Source organism: Macrotis lagotis, chromosome 4 (assembly GCF_037893015.1).
Source record: "Macrotis lagotis isolate mMagLag1 chromosome 4, bilby.v1.9.chrom.fasta, whole genome shotgun sequence".
Lineage (NCBI taxonomy): Eukaryota > Metazoa > Chordata > Mammalia > Peramelemorphia > Peramelidae > Macrotis > Macrotis lagotis.
Window position 1 is genome coordinate 254,345,743 of NC_133661.1, and position 15,508 is coordinate 254,361,250.

The 15,508-nt window shown below is 35.5% G+C and overlaps 1 protein-coding gene across 14 annotated transcripts in view; it reads right to left on the minus strand.

Moving 5' to 3' along the window:
* The window catches only part of SIPA1L1 (signal induced proliferation associated 1 like 1), a 395,826-nt gene that overhangs the window by 184,578 nt on the left and 195,740 nt on the right, over positions 1 to 15,508 (minus strand). The window contains exon 1 of one of the 14 annotated variants that reach the window (XM_074235819.1): positions 8,780 to 9,837. The exons of the other annotated variants lie outside the window; for them this stretch is intronic. The gene's annotated coding sequence lies outside the window, so the exon portion shown is untranslated. Of the gene's footprint in view, positions 1 to 8,779; positions 9,838 to 15,508 lie in introns of those variants that run through there. 14 annotated transcript variants of the gene reach the window in all.

The window sequence follows — 15,508 nt, forward strand, 5'->3', positions numbered from 1 at the left end:
CAACCTGTCCAGACTTATTTCCCATTCACATGAATCATTTACTCTAACAAAATTGTTTTACTCAGAGCAGTTTAGAGTCTAGAGACAGATGCATACTGTAAAACAGTTTAAACAAAAAGAATACTACCAAAAACAATCCTATTACACTGTTAAAAATGGATACTGTTGAATTTATATATCTATAAACCCAGAAAGTTGATTCTTTTCCTTCTCCAGTCAATACAAAATCCTCTCTAGTTTTAACCTATGTGTCATGCATATATGTATACATGGAATTCCACAGGTACCAGATATGCATCAAAAAACCACATGTACTTATTATACATGTCATTTTTGTACACACACACACACACACACACACAAATGCATATATCCATGCACAAGAAAAATGAGGAGTCTGAACCTGATTTCATTGGTGAAGGGAACTCCCACTACTACCACAGGTCTACAACTAGGAACTCTGTCAAAGCAAAACAAAAAAACTAAATTGTAGATCAACTATTCTTCAAATTACAGGAAAATAAAAGATTAGACAATTTGCTCAGGATTACATAGCCAGAAGACTTTAACTCAAGTTAATTTGATTAATAATATGGGCATTACCCTGCCCCCTTCTTTATGTGGGTTTTCATGACATTGTTCCTCTCCTGGTCTATCTCCTACCTGTGTGACTATTCTTTCACATACCCCTAGATTGGATCCTAGTTCACTCTTTTCTTCTCTACATATAGTCTCTCAGTAACCTCATTAGTTTAAACTGCTCTTCACTAATTTCAGTCCTGTATCACTAATGATCTATTGGATAATTCCAACAATGTCCCAAACTCATTTTATTTCCTTCTACAAACCCTTCCCCTTTCCCTTATTTCTATTTAGGGCATCACCATCCTTTAAATATTCTAGAGGTAAGATTGGTTCCATCCTCAACTCCTCACTTTTATTATTCCTACCCTTACAACAACTGTCACATCTAACACCTTCTTTTATCTCACACATCTATGATCATAGTTCAAGCACTTATTAATACTCAGCAAGATACTTAGCAAATTTTTCTCAATCTCTCACCACTCTAGTCCAACTTACACACTGGTACAATTTTCTTTAAATCCATATCTTACTCTCCTACTCCAACAACTCCAGTAGCTCCCTATTATTGCCTCTTGAATGAAATATAAATTCCTTTATTAAGGTATTTTTGATTGTTTTCTTGCAAGGCAATGGGGTTAAGTGGCTTCCCAAGGCCACATAGCTAGGTAATTATTAAAGTGTCTGAGGCCAGATTTGAACTCAGGTACTCCTGACTCTAAGACCAGTGCTCTATCCACAGCATCACCTAGCCACCCCCTATTAAGTTTTTTAAAGTCTTACATGACCTGGCCCCACTAGATTCTTTCCATCATACTCTGTGATCCAGTCAAATAGGTCATTTCTCTATTCCTCACACAACATTCCACTCCCATCTGCATGGTTCTTTGCCACAGTCACCCAATCCCCCATATAAGAAAATGTCCTCCCTCTTTACCTCCACTTTCTACAATCCCTCTCTTCCACTAAAGTGAATTGCAGATACACCTCTATGAAGCCTGTCCAGACCTCCTGAACTTCTAGTTAACTCTCAAACAACTTTATATTGAAATGGTTCTTTTTTATTTTTACTTATTACTTTATATTCACAACATACATAATAATATTCCTTGTTACACTGTCAATTCATTGTGACAAGAGATTGTTTTATTCTTTGTAATTATCTCTCCAAAGCCAACCACAGTATCTCGAATATAATAAGATCTTGAGAAGGTTAGTTTCGACCTAAAAAATAGAACACCCTCATGCACACACATTTTTTAAAAATCAGAAGCACAAGGGACTATAAATTCAGAAGATGTAAGACACCTGTTAGGAAAAGCAGGAATAAACTAATTGAAAAACACTACAGTTTGACAAACTTGATGTTGTGCTGCCAGAACAGGAAAGATATAAAGAATGATTTCTTTCCATCTTATGTGAGTTTGAACCACACCACTAAAAACGTAAGTTTAATGAGTCCATCACAATTGGGCCTTCCCTAATCTATGTCAAAGTTGATGGGATTTGCTAAACAGTAGATGCTCCAAATTTTCTATTCTCTTCTAGTAACTTCCAATATCATCTTCCATTTTCAGTGTCAGAAAAGGATCTCACATTTCACTGGAAAAAACCTGAGTTTCTTTAAGTTCAAACACAGTATTTCTTTACTGTACCAGTAGTTTTCTTGTTTACTCATTGTACCTTTGTACTACTGTCAAGTCCTGACTCTTTTCATTCTCTTGAATAGGGTGAGTTAGAGGTCATAGTCCCTAATCCCACCACATTCCAACACAATCTGAATGCTGGCAACACAACTTCTTAATTCAGGCTGGGGTGACTTGTTTCCGCAAAATAGACCTGGAATAGGAAATTGGGAATGGAGCTCGAAAAGGTTTCAACTTGCCTCTATCTCTGTCTCCTGACTCTACCTCTAGGTGGTTCAATATCTTGGCTTCAGTCCACCTCCTTTTCCTTGAACAATCACCCAACATGTGTTGATTTTCTCTATCTGCTGCAGCTCAAACAGCCTCCAAACAAGTAACTAAGGTACTATCTTTGCTACCTGCTATGGTCTCCAAAGACAAGGCTTCAAGATGTTTATCTATTGCCCATATATTTCTATCCTGTCTCTTTATATCATCATCTCCCCTATGTGAACCCAAGTAGGTTGACAGTAGGCCCAGATTCCACTAGTTTCAGAACTTAGAAGAGATTTATCTAGAAGTCACTGGCTTCAAGCACTCCCCAATATCCAAACTCCCTATACCCCTATCCAGGCTGCTGGCCATCTGTCACTATTTAATCTGGTACCTTAATTTCTGATCCTTTCTTAAAGAATTGTTTTGAGGAACTTTACTACAATCTTTCCTGGAAATTTTCTTGTACCTTGATCATTCACATTCTTCTGGCTTTTCATTAGTCAAGCCCCCAATGCCTCTGTGCCTCTGCCAGTAATGATACTCTTATCTCTTCCTTCTCTAACAAAAGCTTATCTATATATCGTATCTATTCCAACTAGAATTAGATCTAATTTCTTCAAGGGTTATAACAGTTGTTGATACCCTACCGGATGCATCTAATAAATGCTTATTGAATGGAACTATTCCAGTGGGAGAAGTTTGAATTTAAAATGCCCGAGGAGATTCAAAGATGAGAAAGATGATAGTAGTTAGCCCAAATGAATTTCTATTTGATCAAACTTCAAGAAATTGAAAAAAAATATTAAAAGGCCAAGGTGATTTTGATCTCTTTTAAAATATCGCCTAGAACCAGCCCTGTGCCTAAGAAGGAATGAAGAGATAGACTTCCTTCCTGTACTATTTGGCCTCTTGGTTTTCAGGACTCAGAACTCAGGCTAATATTACTTAATGTTACTATATTTGGCTACATCCTGAATTTCATAGGAACTGATGAGTTAAAACTGAACATTTTTTAAAATCATTTATTGTATTACTTCTAAAATGAAAAAAAAGTTCCTATTCCAAACAACTGACTTATTTGTAAGAAATAATTCATTTGAAAGCTAAGAATTGCCTATATAAATACTGTTCTGAAGAATGATGAATATACACACACATACACAAACATTAAAGTTTTCTATTGTGACAGATTACATTTTAGGAGATATTCTCAATTTCTAAATACTTTTTTTTTAGGTTTTTGCAATGCAATGGGGTTAAGTAACTTGCCCAAGGCCACACAGCTAGGTAATTATTAAGTGTCTGAGGCCGCATTTGAACTCCCACAGGGCTGGTGCTCTATCCACTAGCTGCTCTTCTAAATACATTTTTACTCAAGGAAAACCCAATTTATTTTAAGAAACATCTTTCAATCTTAACATGGTCAAAGAAATTTATTATTTTACCATTTTCAAGTATGATAAAAACCAAAGATTATAGATTGAAACTTAAAAGACAGTCATATGAGCCTAAGCATGAGCATTTGTTGAAATTTCCCCTATTTTAAGAAATCAATAACAAAATGCTAAACATTATGGTATCATATAGCAGATGCAGGAAAAAAGTACAGAAATAATCTCTTTTAAGGAAAAAGTCTAAAAAGCAATATTAAAATGATTTAATTAACTGATTAAGTGATTGGGCTTGTTTTCTGTATTTAATCTTTTGCTACAGATGAACAACCTGTAATAAGCTGGTTAATCCTTAAAAAAAAAAAAGACACAATCTATTGCCAGGACTGTAGTGAAAACTTTTCACACATGGTAGAACCTGCAGGACTTGAACTCTAGGGGAATAGTATGTCTCTTCAATTCTTCTTCAAACATAGAAGTGAAATGTGAAATCTTGATAAGAGAAAGAATTACAGAGAAATGGGGAAAAGAATAGGAAAAAATAATCTCCAACTTGAAATAAGCAATTGTTTAGAGAAGATTACATTTTTACTCAAGGAAAATCCAGTCAACAAATGTTAAACAACCTTTTAAGAAACATCTTTCAATCTCAACATGGTCAAAAGAATTTATTATTTTACCCTCTTCAAACTATTCTCTCTTCTTACTGTTGAGAATTTAATTTTCTTTTTGAGATACACCAATCTCAGATCTATAAATATCTAAAAACTTACGCAACATAAAATTATACATTCTAAATATCAGATATTTCTGCTACCATCCCTTTTTACATAGAAAGGAAAATTGATCAATTAATTAATTAAAATGAATACTACAATAGTAAAAAGCAATACTACAATTGTATTTCATCAAAGTGGGCACTTCATCCAATAAAATAAAACAGAACACATTCATTTCCTGATCATCTTACACAACTCTTATGCATGAACCAGCAAAAATATACTATAGGAGTTCTACCCGACATGCTATCCTTCTACATTTACAGCATAGCAATGAAGCATGTAGGCTGTCCATTAATTGTCCCTCAAACTAATATTTATAGTAAATCTATTTTTCCTATATTAGCAATCTTATAAACCTATTGTTTTACTCTCTGCTGATATTAATTTGTTCATGACACTAAGATGACCTTTGATTTTCAAAGAATATTCAAATAGAGTTTTCAAATTCTGGCTGGTTCAACTTATGTGAGAAAAGTTTTCAGTACTGTCCTGGCAGTTGACTGTGCCTAATTTTTTTTAAGGATTAAGCAATTTATTAAAGATTTGTTCATTATCAGCAGAAAGAGTACGCAGGTAGTTGCCTTGGCAAATGATTAATAACAAGAAAAAAAGAAACCTACAAAAATTCTGGGAGTATTTTGCAAAGCAAAATGTCATACCATATAGAGTACAAAATCCAAATGTAAAAATAAAATATAAAAACTCTTTGAAATATCAAGAAAGGAAAAAGAAAAATCAATCCCAATATATTTCTATCACAATATATACAGCAAATGCTATATTTTGTAATATAATAAAAGACTTTAGAAGGGGAGAAAATTCCTCTTCAAACATATAAGCGAAATCTTGATAAAATATTGAATTGGAGATAAATGGAAAGAGAACAGGAAAATCGAATCTCCAACTTGAAATAAGCAATTGTTTAGAGATTACATTTTAGGAGGTAAACTATTTATAATTACAATTTTACTCAAGAAAAGCCCAGTCAGTAAACATTAAATAATCTTTTAAAAAAAAAAATCTTTTCAATCTCAACATGGCTAAAAGAATTTAACATTTTACCTCTTCAAACTCTTCTCTCATTTTACTGTTGAGAATTTAATTTTCTCCTTGAAATTCACCAATCTCTGATCTTTACCTAACTAAAAAATATGCAGAAGTCAGAATTTTAACATTCTAAATCTCAGATATTTCTTCTGTATTATTTGATCTATCATCTGTTTTTACATAGAGAAGAAAACTAAAGGTCACACTTGTTGAATTATTCCATCATTCAAAAATAAATTCATAGCACAGCCAAAATCCCAGGTCTGGGATTGAATGGAGAATGAATGGAGAAATGAAGGGAGAAGAATAATAAGGAAACAGGTAAAGGAATGATGAATGGAATCAGGGAGAAGAATTAAAAAATAAATAAATAAATTCTATATACCTCACAAAATCTGCTCCAGGAATTCAGTTATTTAGGAATAGCATTTATTACTCTGTACCATGTCCTTTATTAAGCTTTGAGGATACTAAAAAAAACACATGACACCTCACACAAAAAAGTCCCTGCCCTCAAGAAGACACACAAGTGGATTAATCAGTATATAAATGATAAATACAAAATAGAAGAAAGGCAAGCTTAAAACAGAAGTTTGCATTACTGGGGGGGGGGGGGGGACTGGGGAGTCCTCTTTCAGTAGATGATAGTCAAGTTAAGTCTTCAAAGAAACATGCGAACAAGACAGTTGTGAAAAAAGGAGAATGTTTTACACATTGGGGAAAGGCAGAAAAACAATAGATTCAGGAAAATGTGATGTGCAAATATTTTATTTTACATATTATCCTGGAATTAATTGGGAGCAACTGGAGTTTACAGAGCAGAAGAATAATAAAACTAGAAAAGTCAATGCAGCAGCTGTATATAAAATAGATTTGAATGAGAAGATAATGGAGACAGAAAAACAAAGTAGAAATCTATGCCTTTAAGTCCAAGAAGGAGTTGTGACGACCTAAACAAAGTTGGTGGCTATGAGAGTGAAGAGAAGAAAGATATAAATAAGAGAAGGTAGAAAGGATAGTAGCTGCAACTAACGAGTAATTGAGGGTATGTAATAGTGAAGAGAAAAGCAGAATGTGAAGGCTGAAATCTGAGTTTGAGAGTATAGTGGCATCTTCAAAAATAATAAGAGAGAAGAGTTTGAAGATGGCAAAATAATAAATCCTTTTGGTCATGCTGAGATTGAAAGATCTATGGGATAACCAATTAGAAATGTCTAATGTGTTCTTGGTGAATCAGTAGGGATAGATACTACCGAGAAAAATGGAAAACAGTTTGACAGAAACTGGGCATAGAGTAACATCTTATATAAAATTGGATAGTTTTTATTAGATTGAATTAAAAAAGACTTTGCATAAATAAAACTGACACAGTCAGATTTAGAAGAAAAGCAAGAAACTAGGGCGGGAGATGGGGTGAGGAACAAAGTCTTTACAGCCAGATTTTTTTTTGGTTTGGTTTTCTTTTTTCTTTTTTTCTTTTTTTTTTTAGGGTTTTGCAAGGCAAATGGGGTTAAGTGACTTGTCCAAGGCCACACAGCTAGGTAATTATTAAGTGTCTGAGGCCAGATTTGAACCCAGGTACTCCTGACTCCAGGGCCAGGGCTCTATCCACTGCGCCACCTAGCCACCCAACAATAATATCTTAAGGACAAGTACTGTTTGCCCCTACATTAAATTAAATCATCCAAGAGGTGATTTGTTTTGAGGTTTTTTCTGTAGTTTGAAATGGTTCTTGAACTATTCCTTCACCATCTGACATAGATTTTTTTTTTTAGGTTTTTGCAAAGTAAATGGGGTTAAGTAGCTTGCCCAAGGCCACATAGCTTGGTAATTATTAAGTGTCTGAGACCGGATTTGAACCCAGGTACTCCTGACTCCAGGACCAGTGCTTTATCCACTGCACCCCCTAGCCGCCCCTGACATAGATTTCTTAAGATCTGAGATATGTGCACCATTCTTAAGGTGAACCTGCTGCTCTTTAGCCACAAATCCTTTTCAACCTTTCTTGCACTGAAAAAAAAATAACCAAACTAATTAAAATTATGTGTTAAAAATATTTTTAAATATGTAAATAGGCTCTGCTAAAGAGTTTTAAAGGGCTACTCCTATGAATAGGGTACATAATTAGTGTATGAATTTGGTTTTATTTATTTTGACAGCTTTGACCTTTGTTTTTTCTTTCCTGCTTTTTGATTACAGTCCAGACAGCTGATATCTTAAATAAGTTGCCTTCTAATTAAGTAAGGTGTTATTGTATATACACATAGAAACAATAAACACTTATGAAGAACCAACTACAAAGGTGCTGTATAAAAGAGCTAGAGATAGAAAGGCAAAATATGATTCAGGCTCTCAGGGTAATCTCCCTAATCCCAAATACTCCTTATATTGTACACACAATCACAAAGGAAATAGCTTCAAAAAACCTGAAAAGACTCATATGAGCTGATGCAAAGAGAACTGAACAGAACTAAGAGAATATTGTACAAAGTAACAGCAAATTGTGCTGATAATCAACTAGGAAAGCCATATAATGATACATGACAATAAAGGTTCTCTGACTATAAAGGTTCACTTTAGATCAGTAAGCAGGAATTATGGGTTCATTTTAAATTTGATCATCATAAATGGACCACCACTATCCTTCTAGTCTTCTGACACTTCCATAACATTAATAACTGACAGCTGACCTTTCTCAGATATTTCAATTCATAATTCAATTCATAATTTTAAAGAAAAAAAATCAGAATCTCTATAAAGTATACATTCCTTTTTTAATAATGTGCTTATTAACATCACTTCCACAAATATTTATCATGAGTAAAAGAAATTAAAATGGCTGAATGGTAACAGGAGCTTTACAAAATTGAAAAAAAGAATTTCCTATAAAATACAAATTATCCTTCAAGCAAAATTCAAGCTCCTCAGCCTTCCAGTGCTATTGTCAAAGTAATGAAGAAAAGCCCAATATCTGACAGTATATGTTCTCATCCTAAAATTTATCATAAGAAAAGAGCGTTGGGGTGGCTAGGTGGCACAATGGATAGAGAACTGACGCTGGAGTCAGGAGTACCTGAGTTCAAATCCAGGCTCAGACACTTAAATTTACCTAGTTGTGTGGCCTTGGACAAGTCACTTAATCTCATTGCCTTGCACAAACCTAAAAAATAAAAAAAGAATGCCAAATTACTCTATGAATGATCTGAGACAGGACATTCAAACAAATCTCTAGCAACAGGGCCAGAGCAGAGTATTATATGGTTGTATGGGGCCTTGAAACATCCTATAGTAACTCCAAAGATAAATGGTGGTTGTGATTTGCCACTGAAATTTGATTTGTTTCTCATCAAATGCTCTTGAAAATTTCAAGTTTTTTACACTTATGAAAACATGTTCTACTGCCCCCAAAATCAGCATTTGATTCTAAAACTGCTAACCTTATTGAGTTTATATGAGTGAGATAAATCTAATCCATAAATATCCAAATGCCCTAGAAATACTTCATTAATTTAATTCTCTTCTGTAAATGAGACTTAATATCTACTATAAGTAGACAGGTACAAATGAGACTTCACAAGTATTAGTATTTTTTTGTATGGGCATCTCTCAGATAATTTTCAAAGGGCATACATTTTTTAAAGTTTTTGTCTTGCTTAAAACTGCATCACAGTATTTTCAATTCATGCTTTCAGCACATGCAAAAAACATACTATTTTTACAAAACAAAGAACATTTCTTTTATTCTACTTCTCTCAAGCATAAAACCAGTTAAGAAAACTATCTTCATCTGCAACTGGCTTATGTGAAAAATGTTAAAAAAAAATATAAAACAGGAGGCGGAGTCAAGATGGCAGGGTGAAGGCAAGATTTCCCTGAAACTCCTTCCCCAGAAAACTCCAAAAACTGACAAATGATGACTCTAGCCAAATAAGACTGAGTGATACAATTTCTCATAAGTTCCATAGGAAAGGTGTATTTCACCAGGCCAGGGGCTGGAAAAAAGCAGCAGCCGCAGCACAACCCAGGGACCACAAGGAACAGCTTGAAAGGCTGCTGCACCAGAGTGGGGAGCACCAGCCTCAGAACAGCCTTGCAGTGAGAACCTCCAGTGGGAATCAGGGAAGCCAGCCTGCACCTCCAGAGCAGAGCCCACAGATGGTAAGGGGGTGGGGGGGTGGGGGAGATTGCAGAAATCTCTCTGCTCTCCCAGGGGTAAGACTTTGCTGTTTGCCCACACTCAGATCCAGGTTGCAGTTTGGGCTCCAATACTAAGATAGAAGGGGCCCTCCTCACAGCTCCAGGGCAGAAGGGAGGGCCTGTGGTCATCCACATCAAGGCATAGGCAAGAGAGCATAACACTTTGAAGGAATAAAGCTCCCAGTGGGGTGTCCCAACCCCCCCCCCAAAGCCTTGGAATTGAGGTAAATTAGTCTTAGGCTGAGGAAATTAGCAAACAAAAGGAACAATCTGACCATAGAAAATTACTTTGGTCCCAAAGAAGATTCAGAAGATGACAAAAATCAAAGCTTCTGTATCCAAAGCCTCTGAGAGAAATAGAAAATGGGCTCAGGCTATGGATGAGCTCAAAAAAAGACTTTGAAAAGCAATTAAAGGAGGTAGAGGAAAAACTGGGGGGGAAAAATGAGAGAGATGCAGATAAATCATGAAAACCAAATCAGCAGTTTGGTGAAAGAAATATAAAAAAAAATACTGAAGAAAATAATATATTAAAAACCAGTTTAGGCCAAATGGAAAGAGCAACACAAAAGGCAAATGAGGAGAAGAATGCCTTAAAAAGCAGAATTGGCCAGCTGAAAAAGAAAAAAGCTCTCTGGAGAAAATAACGCCTTCAAATGGAGAATGGAACTAAAGGAAGCTGATAACTTTGCAAGAAATCAGGAAGAAATAAAACTATTCCTAAAAAATCCAAAAATTAGAAGAAAACGTGAAATATCTCATTGGAAAAACAACTGACCTGGAAAATAGACCAAGAAGAGGTAATTTAAAAATTATTGGGCTCCCTGAAAGTCATGACCAGGAAAAGAGTTCAGACTTCATTTTTCAAAAAAATAATACAGCAAAATTACCCTGAGATCCTAGAAGCAGAGGGTAAAATAGAAACTGAGGGAATTCACTAGTCACCTCCTGAAAGAGATCCCAAAAGAAAAACTTCCAGGAATATTATAGCCAAATTCCAAAATTCCCAAGTCAAAGAGAGAAAAAACTAAAAGCTGCAAGAAACAAACAATTCAACTACTGTAGCTCCATAGTCAGGACCACACAGGATCTGGCAGCACCTCCATTAGGGGCTTGTAGGTCTTGGAATATGATATTCTGGAAGACAAAAGACCTTAGTTTCCGACCGAGAATCAACTACCCAGCAAAACTGAACATCCTCTTTCAGGGGAAAAGATGGACTTTCAATGAAACAGGAGACTTTCAAACTTTCCTACTGAAACAACCAGAGCTGAAAAGAAAGTCTGATCTTCAAGTATAGAACTCTGGTGAACTACAGAGGGGATGGAAGAGAAAAACTAACTGTAAGGAATTTAATGATGTTGAACTGTTTGTATTCCTGCAAGGGAAGAAGATATATATATAACTTATATGAACTTTCTCATTTATAAAAGTTGTTAGAAGGAGCATATATAGACAGGGAACACAAAGGAGCTGATTATAATGGTATAATATAGTAATAAGATGGAGTCAATGGGTGATAAAGGAAAAGTACTGGATAAAGAGAAAGGAGAAGAAGAAGGGGGCTAAGATATTTCACATAATAGTCAAGAAAAAGCTTTTTCAAAAGAGTAAAACAGAAGAAGACAAGAGGGAATAATTGAGTCTTCATTCTCATCAGAAATGACTCAGAGGGGCGGCTAGGTGATGTAATGGATAAAGCACCAGCCTTGGAGTCAGGAATACCTGGGTTCAAATCTGGTCAAAGACACCTAGTAATTACCTAGCTGTGTGGCCTTGGGCAAGCCACTTAACCCCATTTGCCTTGCCAAAAACCTAAAAAAAAAAAAAAAAAATGACTCAGAGAGGAAATAACAGACACACTAAATAGGGTATAGAAATCTCTTATCCTAGAGAAAAATGAGAGGAAAAGGGTGGGATAAGGAAGAAAAGGGGAGAGAAGGGGGGAGTAGGTGATAGAAGAGAGGGAAGATTGTGGGAAAGGGTACTCAGATACGATATACTTTTGAACAGGGACAGGATGAAAGGAGAGAATAAAATAAATGAGAGTGGGGGAAGAATAGAGTGGAGGGAAATACAGCTTGTAATAGCAACTGTGGGAGAAATATTGAAGCAACTTCTCTAGTAGACTTATGATAAAGAAGGAAACTCACCCCAGAGACAGTCATTGGAATCTGAATATAGACTTAAGTATTTTTTTTCTCTCTCTCACTATTCTTGAAGTTTCTCATCTTCTGGGGGGGGGGGGGCGGTATGTTTACTCTAACAAGATTATTGTAATAATATAAAATAAAAAACAAAAAATATAAAACAGATTATTTAGTTTTCTCAACTAAAATTTCATAACCAAATTATCTATATATTGGGGTATGTTCCAATTTTGCTGTATCAATCAGCCTTACACAACATTTTTGATGACTGATTCATTTCATAAAACCCTCCTTTTTTAACAAAGAAGTATATTGGAAATACAGTCAGGGAGAAGGCAAAAAAAGAGTCATGGAACAGAAGAATATTTATAAATTCTTTTGCAAAGTCCTTCACAAATATTAATCACAACTCTGGAAGATATATATACTGTTAATATCCTCATCTTAAAAAATGTGGAAAATGAGGACACAAAACTTAAATGATTTGTTGAGATCACATTGCCAATTAAGTTTTCTAGAACTGAATTTGAATTCTGACTTTAGGTCCAGCACTTGATCCACAGTGCCATATGGCTGGCCGCTTTCCTTTGATAGGGAAGAAGAATGAGGTTTTAGAGAGAGCTAGAGAAGAAGTGATGAAATAAAGGAATGATGGTCAGAGCTGTTCTAAAATAAGGGTCCAGGGAAAGCAGTCACTAATCAAGCACCTGCTCTAGAACAAATAAGTAAAATTCCCTCTTTACAAGGAATGCATATTCCATCTGGGGAGGCAATTCTACAATATACAGAACATATATTATTCTATATAGACAATTACATCTCCAACATATGCAAGGTAGTTAATTAAAAACCTATCAGAACCTCTGGGACACTCTCTCCAATCCCCATTTGCACTGGCAGTTCAGTTTCTTAAAAAGAGAATATTTTTCTCAGAACTTTAGGGTGTGATCCTGAGGTGTTGAAGAAACCTAGTTATCAGTAGCTCATGATCTCCTACAGGTATACTTTCCCCACTGAGCAATTGAAATCAATTAGCTTTAAATGACTATTACTAAGGCGGTAAGAATAAAAGTGGGAAACATGGGTGGCACAGAGGACAAAGAAGACTCATCTTGCCAAATTCAAATCTGTGAGCTAGATGTCCCTGGGCAAGTTACTTAACCTGTTGGCCTTAATGTCCTCATCTATAACTTGACTGGAAAAGGAAATGGCAAACCCACTTCAGTATCTTTGCCAAGAATGCCCCAAACTGGGCCATGGAAAGTCAGATCTGCGTGAACAATAGCAAATGAATAATCATGGCTAATCCCTCCCCCTCAATATGTAGGACACATTCTAGAGGCTCCAGGAGAAAGCAGACTGAAGCTTTTAGAAAGCCAGTGTAGCAGAGGTAATGAGCATTTCCTGTTTAAATGGAAGCCCTTTTTTTCCTACAGAAAACTTAGGATGTTTTCCTTAGGCTTTCTCTTGGACTTACTGAAGGATTTGAATGCAGTTTTCCTAACTGTCTCTGTCTCATCCTTGGCTCCTAATACAGTCCTTGATGGAGACCCCCATCTTCTGACCTTTTGAAGTTCACAAGAAATTTCCCCCAACAGATGATTTTTCAGGAGTTTGGCTAGACCTACTTCCATCACTGAACAGGTTAGATACTAGAAGACTGGCCTCTAAATTTGCTGCTTCTCTGATCTAAACTCCAGAGGGAATGCCTGTATCTCCTCAATCTACATTTCCTATAGAACATTTCATTCAACCCTCTAATCTTTCTCCACTTGATTAACTAGATTATTCACACTGAGGTTAAAGTCTTTGAATGATTCACTAAGAGTAATTCCTACTTGATAAAAAGTTATAATATAATAATGAAGCAACTGTCTGATAGAATCCACTACCTTTATACAATGGGAGGAGAGGTCTAACTGCCCCCCCCCAGCAAAGCCTCATATGAAAATTATATCATGATAGAAGAAATTGCATTACTAGCTAGCACATACATGGCTCTAAAGGTTGCAAAACAGTTTAAATGTTATCTCATTTGATCCTAACATGTTACTGCTATCTTTCTCATTTAATAGATGAAGAAACTAAGGTAGAATACAGTTCATAAAAGACCACAAGATCAGGGAAGTAATACTATGACATGGACGTGAATTGGATTTGAGTGACGGGGGCTGTGCTAAATCACCAGCCTCATTTTCTCCTCCAGAGCAAGCAGGGTTAAGTGACTTATCCAAGGTCCCATGGCTAATCAAAATCAGGTGTCTGAGGCTGGAGTCAAACTTCCATTCTCCTGACTCCAAGATCAGTGCTCTATCCACTGTGCCACCTAGCTGCCCAGGAGTTACAAAGTCAGAAAATGTCACAGGTAGGAGCACCCAACTGACTACATGAGGTATACATAAGAAAGGAACCCTATTTAAGTTTAGCCAAAAGCATGGGGTGGGGGTGGGGGTGGGGATTAGTTGTAGAGTTTAAGAAAATTATCAAATTGGAAAATTTGATACCTAGGTATCAAAAAAATTGGTACCTAGGGAATAGTATCTTGGGAAACTTTGATAATGGTACCCTGGCTCTAAAAGTCAAAGAAAAGAAAGGTTTCTTTTGCATCCTAGAGAGAAAAGTGACAAGATCAGATCCACCCTCAAGAAAGATCATTTTGGCTTAATGTGTGAAAAATAGACAAGGATTTCAAGAGAAAGATCAATAGTTAGAGGCATTTAAGAACTTGAAATAAAAATAATGATATCTGTGACAGATGGTTTTAAATCTAGAGAAATATTTATTTTACCTAAAATCAACTATTTTCCAATTTATTTTCTTCAGTGTTTCTCAGATAAAAAAGATTAGGATGGAAGATTGAGGGTAGGAGGGTTTTATAAATTATGAAAATGAATTGACAGATAAAAATTCATCTTTAATTAATATAAATTGTGTAATATAGTGATAAACAAATTTCCATTTCTTGAATTTCCAACAACACAGAAACATGTTAGCTTCTACAGATTAACTTCTCCCCAAATTCAACTTGAACAAGCTAGAAAATTAGCATGTCTCTAAAAATAAGGCGAAGATAACATTTAAATGTTACATTCTAGTAGACTGCAGGCCCCACATTACAATCAGCAAAATTTATCACCAATGAAAAATTAGACTGGCTATGTTCTGAAGAGTAACGAAGACAATAACATCAGTCAAACTCAACCTTTCATTTCTGAGACCTCAAAACAAACTATAAATTCCAGAGTAGGAACTGGTCATGCTCTCAATTTAGATGAATTTTACCTCATTCAGATTTCCCCTTTTAACTTAATGAGTTTTTTTGTAGACATGGTGACAGAAAAACCTTGATTATATAGCATAAGTTTGACACACTTGTGCATCCTAACAAATAGTAAATCCAAAAATGAGCTCCCATCATTTCCAATAAACTGTGAAATTATTCTCATGACTGAAAA